A 15487-nucleotide genomic window follows, 5' to 3' on the forward strand; every position below is an offset into this window, starting at 1 on the left:
TGTGAGCTCTGATTTCCCTTATTTTATTATGATGAAAATTTTTTTCATTTGTAGGTTAACTTCTACAAAATACTTTCACATTCAGAGGAGTAGTTTGGTGTTTGAAATTTCATGAGAAAATCACCCTGCAATGAGAAATGTCTTTGTTTTAATGCTGACCACCTCAAATCCTGGATCATGTCCATGACACTCTCTCCCTTATTTCTTGATAATACAAGATGTGCTGCCATTGTTTGAACTTTCTCAATGTAGTCCATTAATCCTATCTGGCAAGGATCCCACTCACACAGCAGTACTTCAAAAGCATAGTGTAAGCAGTCTCTTTTGTAGATCTGTGGCATCTTCTATGTGCTCTGCCTATAAATGCAGTCTTTGGTTCGCCTTCCCCAAAACATTTTCTATTTGTTCTTTCCAATTTAAGTTGTTCGTAATTGTAATTCCTAGGTATTTAGTTGAATTTTTGGCATTTAGATTTGATTGATGTATTATGTAACTGAAGTTTAATGGATTACTTTTAGCACTCGTGTGGATTACATCAAACTTTTGTGACTTTCCCACAATACAGATACCTTATCTAAATTTTTTGCAATTGGTTTTGATCTGATGACTTTTCTAGACAGTAAACGAATTCATATAGATAAGGTACAGCCGAGGGCTATAACACTACCTTGGGGAACACCAGAAATCACTTCTGTTTTACTTGAGAAGTTTATGTCAGTTACTATGAATATGACCCCTCTAACAGGAAATCACGAATCCAGTCAATATTCCATAAGCATGCTATTTGATTACAAGCTGCTTGTGAGGTACAGTGTTGAAAGCCTTCTGGAAATCTAGAAATACAGAATCAATTTGAAATTCCTTGTTGATAGCACTCAACAGGTTGTATGAGTAAAAAGCTAGCTGTGATGCACAAAAACGATATGTTCTGAATACGTGTTGACTGTGTGTCAATAGACCATTCTCTTTGAGGTAATTCATAATGTTAGAACACAATATATATTCCAAAAGCCTGCTGCATATCAGTGTTAATGATATGGCCCTGTAATTTAGTTGATTACTCCTATTGCATTACTTGAATATTGGTGTGACCTGTGCAACTTTCCAGTCTTTGGGTATGGATTTCATCAAGCGAGAGGTTGAATATGTTTGTTAAGTATGGAGTTATTGCATCAGCATACTCCAAAAGGAACCTAATTGTTGTACAGTTGGGTCTGGAAGACTTGCTTTTATTAAATGATTTAATTTGTTTCACTACTCTGAGAATATCTATTTCTAAGTTACTCATGTTGGCTGCTTGGCTGCTGTTCTTGATTCGAATTCCGGAATATTTACTTTGTCTTATATGGTGAAGGAATTTTGGAAGGCTGCATTTAGTAACTCTTCTGTAGCAGCACTGTCATCGATAGTATCACACAGAGATGGCATTGATTGTGTCTTGCCACTAGCATACTTTACATTTGACCAGCACCTCTTTGGATTTTCTGCCAGGTTTTGAGACAGTTTCGTTTTGGAAACTATTATAAGCATCTCACGTTGAAGTCCGCGCTAAATTTCAGGCTTCTGTAAAAGATCGCCAAGTTAGGAGATTTCGCGTCCATTTAAGTTTGGTATGCTTTTTTAGTTGTTTCCACAACAGTGTTCTGACCCATTTTGTGAATCATGAGTTCCGTTGTTTAATGTATTTGGTATAAATCTCTTAGTTGCTGTCAATAACTATTTCTTTGAAACTGAGCCACATCTGGTCTACACATATGTTTGGAAGGAGTGAAAATTGCCTCGTAGGTCAAGTGATTTTTTTAAAAATTTTTTTTATTTTTATTTTTTTATTTTTTTTAATAGATATATTTTTCGTTTATTTTCGGAGGCTATGGGAGTTCCAGTACTCAGTATTGCTACAACAGCCCTATGTTCTCTAATCCATATATCCATTTTGAGCTCATTATTAGCTCAGCGTCATTTGTTGCTAAGAGGTCAAGTGTGTTTTCACAACTGTTTACTATTCAAGTGGGCTCATGAACTAATTGCTTGAAATGATTTTCAGAGAATGTGTTCAACACAATTTTGGACGATGTTTCATGCATACCACCAGATTTAAAGATGTATTTTTGCCAACACATTGAGAGTAAATTGAAGTCACCATCAACTGTAATTGTATGAGTTGGTACATTTTTGAAATTAGACTCAAGTTTTCGTTGAACCTTTCAGCAACTGTATCATCTGAATTGGGAAGTTGGTAAAGGATACAATTATTATTTTATTCTGGTTACCAAGAATGACCTCTACCCATACTAACTCACAGGAAAAATTTCGGCTGAACTTATCTCTGGCTTCAGCCACCTTTCAGTGCCTATAATGATTTGAGCATCAGTGCTTTCTATTAGTGCTTGGAGCTCTAGTACTTTCCCAACACAGCTATGACAATTGACAGCTTTTATACCAATGGTTCCTAGTTCCACGTTCTTCTTGTGCTTGACCTGCACCCTTTGAGACTGATGTCCTTTGTGTGCTCCCCCGAGGCCTCTAACCAAAAAAAAAAAAAAAAAAAAAAAAACCAGTCCACGCCACGCTACTCGTGTAACTGCCTCCTTTGTGTGATGGATTCTTGACCTATTTAGTGGAACCCGAAGCCCCACCACCTTATTACCTTATGGTGCAAGTCGAGGAATCCGCAGCCTATATGGTCGCACAAACGTCTCCACGTGGATCTGTGGGCCCACAATCGGTCCCGCCGACTATGCTGCAAATGGTGAGTTCTGCTTTCATCTCACAAGCAAGACTGGCAGTCGTCACCACTTCTGATAGCCGCAGAAAATGAGAGAGAATCTATTCCGATCCAAAGCGACACGCATCATTGGTACTGATGTGAGACACCACCTGCAGTTGGCTGCGCCCTGTGCTCTTCATAGCATCCGGAAGGACTCATTCTGTGTCTGGAATGACTCCACCCCGTATGCACATGGAGTGCACACTGGCATTCTTCCCGCCATTGGCAGCCTTGTCTTTAAGGTGCCCATAACTCATCTGACATTGGAGCTCCCAACTACCAATAATCCCACCCTCTCTGACTGCCCAGATCTTGCAAGCCGAGAGGCTTCCTCTGAAACAGGACAAGTGACAGCTTCTGGCTGAAGGACAGTGTAAACCCTCGTGACAACTGACCTTTTCTGTAGGGTGCTGATTTTGGCTGCTTACCTCTTTCTTTTTTTTTTAGTCAAAGTTGTACAGTGTTGCAGATTGAGTGGGGAAGGTTGCCCAACATGTCACACATTCCATCCACTGTGCAGCTCCATCTTAAGCACCACTTGTCATAGTGGATCAAATTGGTGGCCCAAAACAATGCAGTAGTGCCCTTTTTTGGGGAGGGGGGGGGGGGAGGGGTTCTCAGGCACCCTCGCAATTGTAGCTCCGTGATAATGCAGGGGACTCAGTGTTAGGAGGAGAATGCTTGGTCCCCAGGCAGAGGAGGCGGCACCATGATGAATGATCCACAGTGATGAAGATCAAACTATCTCACACTGGTGGCCACAATACTCCAGAAGTGTTAGTGGAGGAAGTATTGTTTCAGTTAAGAAAGGTTTGACACACAAGTCGTGCCTTCCGTAGCCACATTATGGGAGGAAAGTAGATGAAATAGAAGTGGTAAGAGGTCTTCTACCAGTACCTAGTTTTTAGCTGAGCTGATGGTCCTTTATGATCACAACCTTTGCTTTTTGTTGAACATATTGAGGAAAAATTCAAGGCCCCCCAGGGGGGTCCACAACTCTTTTTGTGGATACGTGCGTGGCGAGCACGGGGCCCCGAGCTATTGCAGCCTTCTTTCTTTCCAGGGCTGCATTTCCTTCCCCTTCCCCCTCCTTGCTCCTTTCCCCTCGCCCTCTCCTCTCCCTCTCTTGGTGTCCTTGCTTATGTTGGCCCCCGCTATCCTCCTGGTTCTGTTGGTTTTACAATTTGGCTTTGTTGCTTAATCTCCTCCTCCTTTTGGCACTCCCTGGTCCCCCTCTGGGGTTTGACCTCCATTTCTAAATTTCTCTTCCGTAGTGTGAGCCATTTGGGGAAGAGCACCTTACCTAGTGTCTCCAACGTGTGCCCTCCTAGTACATTCCACCTTTTCTTTCACATTGTTGTCTGATGCTAGGGTGCATAGCCAGCACGGTAGCCAGCCCGTGTGGTGGGGTCGCTACATACCCTTTTGGGTGAGCCCCCTGAATACACAGGGATCACACTTCTGATACCTGAGCTGTGACCACCTCATGCAAGCCTTGGAGTAGTTGCTCATCATCCTGGAGCATCAAAACTCCCGGCAATGGCCGCCGTGCCAGATGGCCCTTGCTGTGGCTGGGTGGCGCCTGTGAGGAGAGCCCCTGATTGGAGTGGGTGGTATCAGGGCGGATGCTATGCAAATGAAACGCATACGGTCCAGAACTCTGGCTGTTCTTCTGCGTGGAACTGATTCTTCGAGTGCTGCTTCTCTTGCCCCTTTGGCCTTCCCTTCCATGGCTACCCCCTGGGAAGAGTCAGGCCCATCGGCTAGGGGCGAAACCTTTCCCCCGTTATCTGGTTTGCACCAGGACTGATGAGGATAATTTCACCAATACCAAACCTTTATTCTTTGTGGAACACATTGAAGACAAGTTTGGCGAAGTGGACTCCCTGAGCAAGATGCGGTCTGCTTCAGCTGCCCAATCTGCCGCCCTTCGTGCCTGTACCCATCTTGGCACAATTCCTGTGTCCATTACCCCCCACCTGTCTCTAAATATGGATCAAGGTGTGATTTTTCACAGGGACCTCATCCTTCAAACTGATTAGGAACTTTGTCCCAATCTCGGACGGCGGGGTGTTCACTTTGTTCGGCATGTTCAGAAGGGTCCTAAGGACAATCGCATTGATACTGGTGCCTTTATCCTGGCCTTTGAAGGGGATACCCTCCCTGAGAAAGTAAAGATTATGGTTTATCGATGTGATGTGAAGCCGTACATCCCACGTCCTATGAGGTGTTTTAAGTGCTTGCGTTTTGGCCACGTCTTCCTGCTGTTCACAGACCCCTCTCTGTGGTGACTGTGGGCGTCCACTCCATGAGGGGAGTCCCTGTGTTCCCCCTCCTGTGTGTGTTAATTGTCATGGCAATCATTTTCAACGTTCACCAGATTGCCCAGTATATAAGAAGGAAAAGAAGATACAGGAGTAAAAGTCCTTCGATCGTTTAACCTACACAGAGGCTCGTAAGAAGTATACACGTCTTCACCCTGTGTCCATGACATCTAGTTACGCTTTAGTTACATCTTCACCTCTTCCTCCCCCAATCCCGGACCCCCCCCCCCCCCCCCCCTCCCATGCGACTCCCACACCTTCTGCTCTGGGCGCTGCTCCCCCTCCCCAGCCGGAGAAGTGTCCCACTCCTTCGGCGTTTGCCGGTCAAGGGCGCCTCTCCCGGGATGCCCCTTCCCGGCACAAGGTCTGCTGCCACGTGACGACTGCAAGAGCCGTAGTCTGTCGGCTCCGTGGTCGCCCGGTCTCTTTCTGTTCCCGATCTTGCTGCAGCTGGCTCCTTTATGCCACAGAGCCCTCCTTGATCTCAGCCTGAAAAGAAGAAGAAACATAAGTCCCGGGACAAAGAGCCTCTGGTGTCACCAGAGGTCCCATCCCCGGCTTCACAACCAGATTCTTACCTGTCGTTCATGGATGTCGCCCCCTCCTTGTCCATGACGGGTGGCGACCCGGCGTTATGACAGGCTTTAGCGTGTTCAGCCCCCATTTAAATCATCGTTCTGTGGTTATCCAATGGAATTGTAATGGATACTATCGTCACCTTCCGGAATTGCACTCCCTTATTTCGTCTTACTTTGCAGCTTGTGTGGTTCTACAGGAATCTCATTTTACTGATGCTCACTCACCGACCCTCCGTGGGTTCCGTGTTTTCTGTTGAAATCGGGTAGGACCCCTACGGGCTTCTGGTGGCGTTTGTACGTTGGTCTGTACAGACATTGCTAGCACGTGGATTCTGCTCCAAACTACATTGGAAGCAGTTGCTGTTAGGGTCCACCTGGACTCTGAGGTCATGGTTTGCAATCTTCATCTCCCTCCTGACAGGACTCTTACACCTGCTGCCTTAACTGCCCTTCTTCAGCAACTTCCTCTCCTTGGGGATTTTAATGCTCATCATCCCTTGTGGGTCAGTGCATTTCCATCTAGACGAGGTCTTCTCATAGACCATTTTATTGCAGACCATGACTTGTGCCTTCTTAATGATGGCTCCCGTACTCATTTCAGTGCCGGTCATGGTACCTTTTCTGCCATTGATCTTTCTCTTTCTTCTCCCTCTCTCCTCCCTTCATTACACTGGTCGCCACACGACGACCTTTGTGATAGTGACCATTTCCTGTTGATTCTCTCTCTCTCTCTCTCTCTCTCTCTCTCTCTCTCTCTCTCTCTCTCTCTCTCTCCCGCTCCCCGATGGACAGGTTACCTTGTTGGTCTTTCCAATGCGCTGATTGGTCTCTATACACTGAACAGGTCGTGTTTTCTCCCTCTTTGTCGGGTTGTATTGATGACGTCCTACGTGACGTGTCTGACGCGATTGTTCGCGCTGCTAGCCTTGCTGTCCCGCGGTCATCTGGACCATTTCGTCGCCGGCAAGTCCCGTGATGGAGTACGGCCATTGCCATTGCCATCCGTGATCGCCGTCGAGCTTTGCAACACTTTAAGAGGCACTCATCCGTAGCCAGCCTTACTAACTTTAAACGCCTTCGCGTTAAAGCCCGTTATTTAATCAGACAGAGCAAGCGGATATGTTGGGAACAATTTGTTTCTTCCCTCAGTTCTACTGTCCCTCTGACACGGGTATGGGCTACACTTCGCTCTCTCCAAGGTTGCCATCGGCAGTCCACCCTCCCAGGCCTTCACCTCCCAGATGGCCTTTGTGCGGACCTGTTAGTTCTTGCGGAACATCTTGCGACCCATTTTGCAATGGCATCAGCATCAGCCTCCTATCCGGCTGCTTTCCTTCACCGAACATCTTAAGACCCATTTTGCAATGGCATTAGCATCAGCCTCCTATGCGGCTGCTTTCCTTCACCAGAAACAGCAGGCCGAAGCTTCCACCTTATGTTTTACCCCTTGTGAGTCAGAATCTTACAACGAACATTTTACTGAATGGGAATTTCTTTCTGCTCTGTCTTCTTCTCATGATACAGCCCCTGGCCCAGACTCCATTCATAACCAACTGCTTCAACATCTCAGTGCTCCACAACGGCAACATCTTCTTCGGGTGTTTAACCGTATCTGGCTCCAGGGTGACTTCCCTTCTCAGTGGAGGGATAGCATCGTGGTTCCTGTCCTTAAGCCTGGTAAGAACCCCCTATTTGTTGACAGCTATCGGCCAATTAGTCTGATCAATGTTGTTTGTAAGTTACTTGAACGGATGGTAGCCCGTCGGCTCAATTGGGTCCTCGAATCTCGGGATCTATTGTCCCCTTACCAGTGTGGCTTCCGAGAGGGATGGTCTCCAATCGATCATTTACTTCGCTTGGAATCCACAGTTCGGCAGGCTTTTTCCCAGCGCCGCCATTTGGTTGCAGTATTTTTTGACCTTCGCAAGGCCTACGACACGGCCTGGCGCCATCACATCTTATTTAGCCTTCATCAGTGGGGTCTTTGGGGCCCACTCCCGATTTTTATCCGCCAGTTCCTGTTCCATCGGTCATTCAGGGTTTGGGTTGGTACTGTTTTAACTTCTCCACGGACCCAGGAGACGGGCATCCCACAGGGTTCTGTCTTGAGTGTCCTTTTCCTCATTGCTATCGATGGACTTGTGGCCTCTGTCGGTCCTTTGGTCTCTCCTGCCCTGTATGTGGATGATTTCTGCATTTGGGTTAGTTCCTCTTCGATGGCCTCTGCAGATCGGCAGCTCCAGGGCGCTATACGGCGTGCCTCTGCATGGACCCCCTCACATGGTTTCAATTCTCTCCTCTAAAATTGCGGGTGGTCCACTTCTGTCATCGTACTATGATCCACCCTGATCCAGAGCTCTATCTCGATGCCCACCGATTGCCTGTGGTCCCACAGTTTCGTTTCCTGGGTCTTCTTTTTGACAACAAGCTCACTTGGCTGCCTCATATCAGACATCTGAAGGTAGGATGTTTCCGTAAACTCAATGTCCTTCGCTTCCTTGCCCACTGCTCTTGGGGTGTGGACCGTTCCCTCCTTCTCCATCTTTATTGTGCTCTAGTTCTGTCTCGCTTGGACTATGGTTGTCAAGTTTATGGTTCAGCTGCTCTTCCACACTGCACATGCTGGATCCAGTCCACCATCGTGGTACCATCATGGTATCCGTTTGGCCACCGGTGCCTTCCCTACTAGCCTGTTGATAGTCTCCTGGTTGAATGGTTGAAGCTGGGATTCCCCCCCCCCCCCCCCCCCCGCCCCCTTTCTGTTCGGCGGTCCCAGCTTCTGGTGTCTTATGCACTCGCTATCCGTTCCTCTCCCACTCGTCCTTCCTATTCTATCCTGTTCCCAGACCAGGGACGTCGCCCACCCGATTCCTGCCCTCGGGCGGGTTTACCGGTTGGCCTCTGCCTTGCGTCTCTTTGCTGTGATTTTCAGCTTCCTTCTGTGTCCTGTCTTCCTCGCTCCCTCCCCTCCACCATCCCTTGGTTAGTTCCTCGGCCTCGAATTCGGATGGATCTCCGCCGAGGTCCAAAAATTCCATCCCCCCGATGGTGTTCCGTTCCTTTTTCCGCCAAATTTTATGGTAGTTTTGGGATGCTGTTGTTTTTTACACTGATGGCTCTAAATTTGCTGATCATGTGGGGTATGCCTTCACGTCTTCTGTTGGAACAGAAAATCATCTGCTGCCACCTACATGTGGGGTGTTTACTGCGGAATTGATGGCAATTTCCCAGGCCCTTACCTTTATTAAACAGTCCCAACACAACCGCGTTTTGTTATGTACGGACTCAATGAATGGCCTTCTGGCTATTGACCGGTGTTTTTCACGCCATCCCTTGGTCTCTGCCATCCATGACCATCTCGCTGATATTCACCATGCTGCTTGTTCTATTGACTTCCTTTGGGTCCCTGGCCATGTGGATATCCCGGGTAATGAGCTCGCTGATCGTTTGGCTGGGGGAGCAGTCACTTACCCCCCATTTTCTGTAACCCCTCCTGCAGCGGATTTACTGCTTCACATCAAATCCCACTTCGCACAGCCATGGGCCAACTCTTGGGAGGCCACTCCCCTGTCTAATTAACTTTGTGTGATTAAGGTGACACTAGGCCCGTGGCGTTCTTCCTTTCGCCTCTCCCAAAAGGACTCGACCACACTGTGCCGTCTCCACATTGGCCATACCAGGCTGACCCATGGTTTTCTTTTGCGTGATGAGCCACCCCCACTTTGTGGTTGTGGAGCCTTCCAGTCAGTAGCCCACATTTTGGTTGAATGCCCCCTTCTTTTGGCTCTGCGTGCTAAGTACAGACTCCCCCACACTTTACCTTTGATGTTGGCTGACGATTCCCGGATGGTCTCTCTGGTTCTCGGTTTCCTCCGGGAAAGTGGTTTTTATTCTCAGTTTTAAGGTTTTTCATCTCTCTCTGGTGTTGGGGCAGGGCAGTGAGTGTTGGCGTATCTCCCACTGTAAGCTATGTTTGGAGATTCCTGACTCACCTCCCTGACTGAGATCCTATTTTCTTCCCCTTTTACTCTGTTTTTACCCTTTTTTTTTTTTAAAGGATTGGTTAGTCTCCTTTCCCCATACGTACTTCTACATTCTAGCGGTTGCACCCTTAAGTCGCAGGTGGTCTTGCCTCTGCTGCTTCAGCATAGTGTTGGGTTCGTTCTCTTGCTGACTTCCCTCATCTTGTTTTTACCTTTGACAACATGACTGGCCTTTTACATTTTTAGCCTTTTCCCTTTTATTGTTCTGACTTTCCTGAGATGTCACACTAGCGGAATGGACCACATTTCAAACAAGGGACTGATGACCTTGCCGTTTGGTCCCTTAAACCACAAACAAACAACCAAAAATTCGAGGAATTAACAACAATTACCAAATGTGAAGCATTTCCATTCCAATTACAATGGCGACACCAACTCAGTCACAGGTATTGCTCTCCTGTGAGAAGTACAGTGGCGTTCCTGTCGCCATCATTCCTCACAAGAGCTGCAACATCATCCACAATGTAATTGTCTATTACATCCTCACATTGTAGGCAGATGAATTGCAAATGGACCTGAAACAAAGGGGAGGGGGCTATTTTGTTTACTAAAAGAGAAGAATACGTGGTGGTGTTTTTATTTTGGCTTTCAAAGGAGACATATTAAGGTAAATGTAGCGGTTTACCACAGTGATTTAAAGCCATATCTCTCTCCCCTCTGTCCTTCCCCCCTCATCCCATAGCCCTCAGCTATCTTTTAAGTCTTTGCACTTTGTGCACGTCTTTCTCCTCCACAAATGTGACTGCATCTGTGCAGATTTTGGCAGTGGTTGCATAAGAGCACTTTGCGCAACCAACTGTGAATATGTATCACTGTGGAAAGCAACATTTCCCTAACTCTTCAAATTACTCAGTTTTAAAGAAGGAAAGAAAAACAGGTACAGTTATATGAAACCTGAAGACTGTACATTCTCTTTCATATTTTCAGGCAAAAAACATGAGTGCTTACATCCAGTTCCAGTGACAAATTTAGTAAACAGCGTGACAAAGCCCATGTCTGTAGCAAAGGTGAAGACATCCACACCACCCTCATTGCATGACCCTGCTGGTCATAATCATAATCTGTTTATTAGGGGGCACATCCCCTCTCCATATGTTCCTGCTGGACCTCTGTTCCCCACCACATGTTGGAAAAAGTCTTATTCAACCAGCTCATCCCTACCCCTCTCCACTCCTACCCCTACTTGACCTGTGAATGGTTTACCTTCCTCTGAGCCTGCTGTGTGCATCGCCCAGTGGTTGATGGAGCCAAGGGCTATGGACCAAAAAAGAGTTGGCTCAGCTCACTTTACAGAAACACAAATGCACACCCAAAGGTTAAGGCGGATCTGTTAGGCCTAGCTGCACAGGAACCTTCCAACTGGTGTTGAAATTGTAAGTGGCGACATCATTTTCACTATACATTGTAGTGGATGGTGGGAACACAGCTGTGTATGATTAGCAGTTATAAATAAAATAAATTCTGATGGCAAGGATGGTTTATAATTTCTTTAATGCATATTCTATTTTGGGACTGACAACCCTATCCTCAAATGCACCTTATTATATACACCTAACTGACAGTAGATATTATTTTTCCAGAATCGCAGGTGTCTGTCATCACTGATAGGTAAACAAGCAATATCTGTGTCCACATCATCACACAAAACAAAACCTCAGTGGTCAGCAGCAGACTACTGCTGCCAATCACTGAGGAACCTTGTGTGTGATAGTGTGGATACAGGTCTTGCATGTTTGCTGATTGGTGATGACAGCCAGCTGTGATTCCAGAAGAAGAAAAAAAAAAAAAACTTAATGCCAGTAAGGTGTATGTTTTAAGGTTTACGTTAAGATCAAGCTGACAGTCTCAAAATAGATAATGCATTCATGAAATTATAAATTGTCCTCACAGCCAGAGGCTATTTTATTTGCAATTGCATGTTGCCGTTTGTACTTCCTAGGTGATGCAAGCAGAGGTTGAATCGTGACCTATATACTTGTCACCTTCCCATCGCCCTGGGTACACTTACAACTGTCATCTAGAGTTACTGTAATGGCTATTTCCACCATCAAGTGGAGCTTGGGCACCTACTATAATTTTATCCAGTGATATGCATTTCCCTTCAGGAGATTTTGTTCCTGGAACGCATGCCTGTACCCAATGAAATCACTATGTCCATTTCAGAAATACTGTTGACCCTGGGAGAGCATCAAGAGGTGTCAATACATAGGTACGTGTGGATATGTTTAGTGTTGAAGTACCACACAGTGCCCATCTTCCTCCAGATGGGGGACTGACATACCTACACATGTATCCAGTGATATGCATTTCCCTTCAGGAGATTTTGTTCCTGGAACGCATGCCTGTACCCAATGAAATCACTATGTCCATTTCAGAAATACTGTTGACCCTGGGAGAGCATCAAGAGGTGTCAATACATAGGTACGTGTGGATATGTTTAGTGTTGAAGTACCACACAGTGCCCATCTTCCTCCAGATGGGGGACTGACATACCTACACATGTACGTATACACCACTACTTTGCAACTCACATCAAAGTACTTGGCAAAGGATTCTCAGAATCACTTTTAGACTTTTTCTTGACTGTTCCACTCAGGAATAGCACATGGGAAAAATGAACACCTAACTCTTTCTGTGCAACCTCTGATTTCTGTCAACTTATGAGAATGGTAATTACTCCCTACATAGGTGAGAGGAGATCTGTGACATTACCCCCCCCCCCCCCCCTCTTCCATTTCAATACATAATACAAAATGATCTGCCTTTCTTGGATTTTCTCGGTGTCCTCCATCAATCCTATTTGGTAAGGATCCTGTACCGCACAGCAGTACTCCAGCGGAGGATGGACAAGTGTTGTGTGTAGGCATAGATATTTTTTTTACATCTTCTAAGTGTTCTGCCAATAAAACACTTTTTTAGCCTTCCCCACAACATTTTCTGTTTGATGGTTTCAATTTAAAGTGTTCCTAATCACAGATTCTTTGTAGTAATTATGCAAAAGGCATAACTCTTTCTATTGTTCAAGGCGAAATGCCACTTTTACCACCATTCAGACATCTTGTCAAAATCATTTTATAATTATTGTTGATATTCTGATAACTTTACTAGATGGTAAACATCATCATCTGCAAACAATGTATGAAGACTATTCACATTGTCTCCTAAGACATTTACATAGATTGGAAACTGAAGAGAGCCTATAACACTTCTCTTGGGAGTGCCAGATATCACTTTTGTTTTACTTGGTCACTTGCTGTGCAGTACTGACCCCTTGGGTGAGTTTGAACACTGAGATGAAGTTTACATTGTGGTGCATCACATTTTAATGTGATTCACCAAACAGTGGAAGCGTCCATCTGGAGATCTTACAGCCAACTTAAAATACAGTCTCTCCCATCATGGAATGGGGGAATGCCAGTTGTCGGTGACAGATGTATGATTGTGTGGAAACTTACACACAGCCCATGGACAGAAAAATCTCTCAACTTACCAAATTGTGAGAGAAAGTCTGACTTGCCACAGGAAAGAGCAAGAAAATTTATTTGAAACACTTCTTCTATTCCATTAAAAATTCCTCACAAACTACACATTTGGGAATAAATAAAGATGATTTTGGTCAGGGCAGTTCAGTGGCTCTTACAGCTCTTGATGAGTGGACATGCAGATGGAACTCAAGCAATGGCATAGGAATTTTTAAGATCACTGCCTCACTCACGTTACAGTGTTCTGAAATCTAACCCATACACAGAATTGTGGAGATGAGGAGGTTGGGCTTTTTCTTAAACAGTGGGGAAACAATGTAACTACCCATTCCCTGAATAGAAGCTGGAAGCTGCCCTGTATGGGGTGTAAGATTGATATTATAAAATCAATCTCTGTAATAAAACCTGGCAAGGATTGTACAAATCTAACTAGTTTTCAGAGGTTTACCTTAATCATCTGTACAGGAAGGGCTCTTGAATGGATACTCAACTACTGCCTTGTACCAACTGTGAAGTTTCAAAACTGCCACACCCACTTCTGTTGTAGCCCACACTCTTGACAGCCTAATCCTGCTGGAGGTAGCCATTAAAGAGTCTTTCCTACACTGAAGTAAGCTTTCTGTACCTCCCACGTGGGAAAAATATGCCACTTGAAGATAAAGCATCCTTACCTGACTAAACAAATGAGGATTATGAGGACTCTTTAAGATTCTTACTCAGTCCTTCCTTGGGAAAAAAGAGTACCGTTATAGAGGAGGTGATGCTCTGTCAGAAATATTTCAATTCAAGAGACAAGATTTTCTTGACGGCAGTGTTTTAAGTATTTGCTATAGTCATCAACAGCATTTCATTCATAGAATCCTGGTTAGTGCTCACTGTTAGTGGAAGATTGTATCATTCCTTAGTCTTTGTGGAGCCTTACATCCATAATGCAGCAATTACAGCAGACAAACAGAATGCTGGAGGAAGCAAAGAAGACTGATTTCCACAGGAGAAAGAAATTATTGTAAGTTTACAAACTGAACATGTCACATTTTTAGCCATCTGGAACTCAAAATGTAGACACTATTTTGAATTTTAATGAACCTGTACAGTTTCTGTACCTAATCTTTGGTAAGAAATTAAACTTTTTACCACAGTTGGAAGATGAAAGAACAATGTCATCAGATTGCTGAACATTTTGAAATGTCTTAGCATATGAACATGGTACAGTAACAGGTCTAGTCTCCTCCAGTTCTAATGTCAGAACCAACGCCTGAGCTGGACAGACCTATAATTGGTTGTTTGTAATTTTTGTATCCCGCCTGGAAGGCGGTGCGTGGTTCTGCTCCTGTTAACTGAAGGGTAGGCCGAATGTAGGAAGCGAGTAGGAGCAGATGAGTTAAAAATCTTTTGGTACTGCAATTAAGTAAAAGTGGTTTAATAGAGAATATTAGTCAATGACATATACGTAACTTTTGGTAAAGATGAGCAAGTAGGTACGAAGCCGTTGTCCATGTATCAAAGCTAGCAGTTACTAGTAGTTGGACAAACTATCATTGAAGTAACAAAGGCAAAGTCTGTAATGGTTAGCCCCCTATGAAGTATAAGCTAAGTTGCTTGGTCGTCTGCTCTTGATCATCTGGGCAGAATCTGGAGTGGCACTCGTAGAGCTGCACAGTGCTGGCTAGAGGGCGCTGTCGTCGGTGTCATAGTGCCAACCTAAGTACTTGTACCTAGACTGTGGCATCATAGCTATCAATGCCACATCCCTCCCCCCTGAAAAGGCGCACTGTTGTTGAGTAGGGCTTCCGACGGCAGGTGGAGGGACCCAGGGGCGGCGCAACTGAGGGAGTGGACAGAGAAACTGCCGGGCCATGCTGCCCAGCCGCGACTCCAAATTGCTCGCGAGGGGGTGAGGAAAACGCTCCATGGAAAACCTGCCCATGTCGCGCACTGCCACTGGGTATGCTCGGATGAGGAGACAGAGCAACAACCTCCATGGGCGATGGCGGCGGCGTGACGGCAGCCACAGCGTCCATCGGTTCCGGCACCGTCAAGGAACACGGCGACGGCGTCTGCGGCGGTGGCCAGAGTTGGGGCCAAGGCGGCGGCGAGAGGCACCTGCCCGGTGCAGGAGACTGGGCCAGCGGCGGCGGTGGCAGCAGGAGCACCCGCGACAGAAGCACGAGCAGCAAGCAGAGGTGCCGTTAGTGGAGTCGTGGACTGAGGCGGTGGAAGCTGCGAAGCCTCCAGTTCTGCCAGGTAAACAAACAGCGGCAGGAAACGGAGAATTGCACAAATGGATGTGGGT

At 45.8% G+C, this 15487-nt stretch overlaps 1 protein-coding gene across 4 annotated transcripts in view; it reads left to right on the plus strand.

Annotated features, from left to right (window-relative positions):
* The window catches only part of LOC126470485 (terminal uridylyltransferase 4-like), a 204560-nt gene that overhangs the window by 50253 nt on the left and 138820 nt on the right, over window positions 1-15487 (plus strand). The window lies entirely within an intron of this gene.

This window comes from Schistocerca serialis, chromosome 3, assembly GCF_023864345.2.
Source record: "Schistocerca serialis cubense isolate TAMUIC-IGC-003099 chromosome 3, iqSchSeri2.2, whole genome shotgun sequence".
In the NCBI taxonomy this organism is placed as follows: Eukaryota; Metazoa; Arthropoda; class Insecta; order Orthoptera; family Acrididae; genus Schistocerca; species Schistocerca serialis.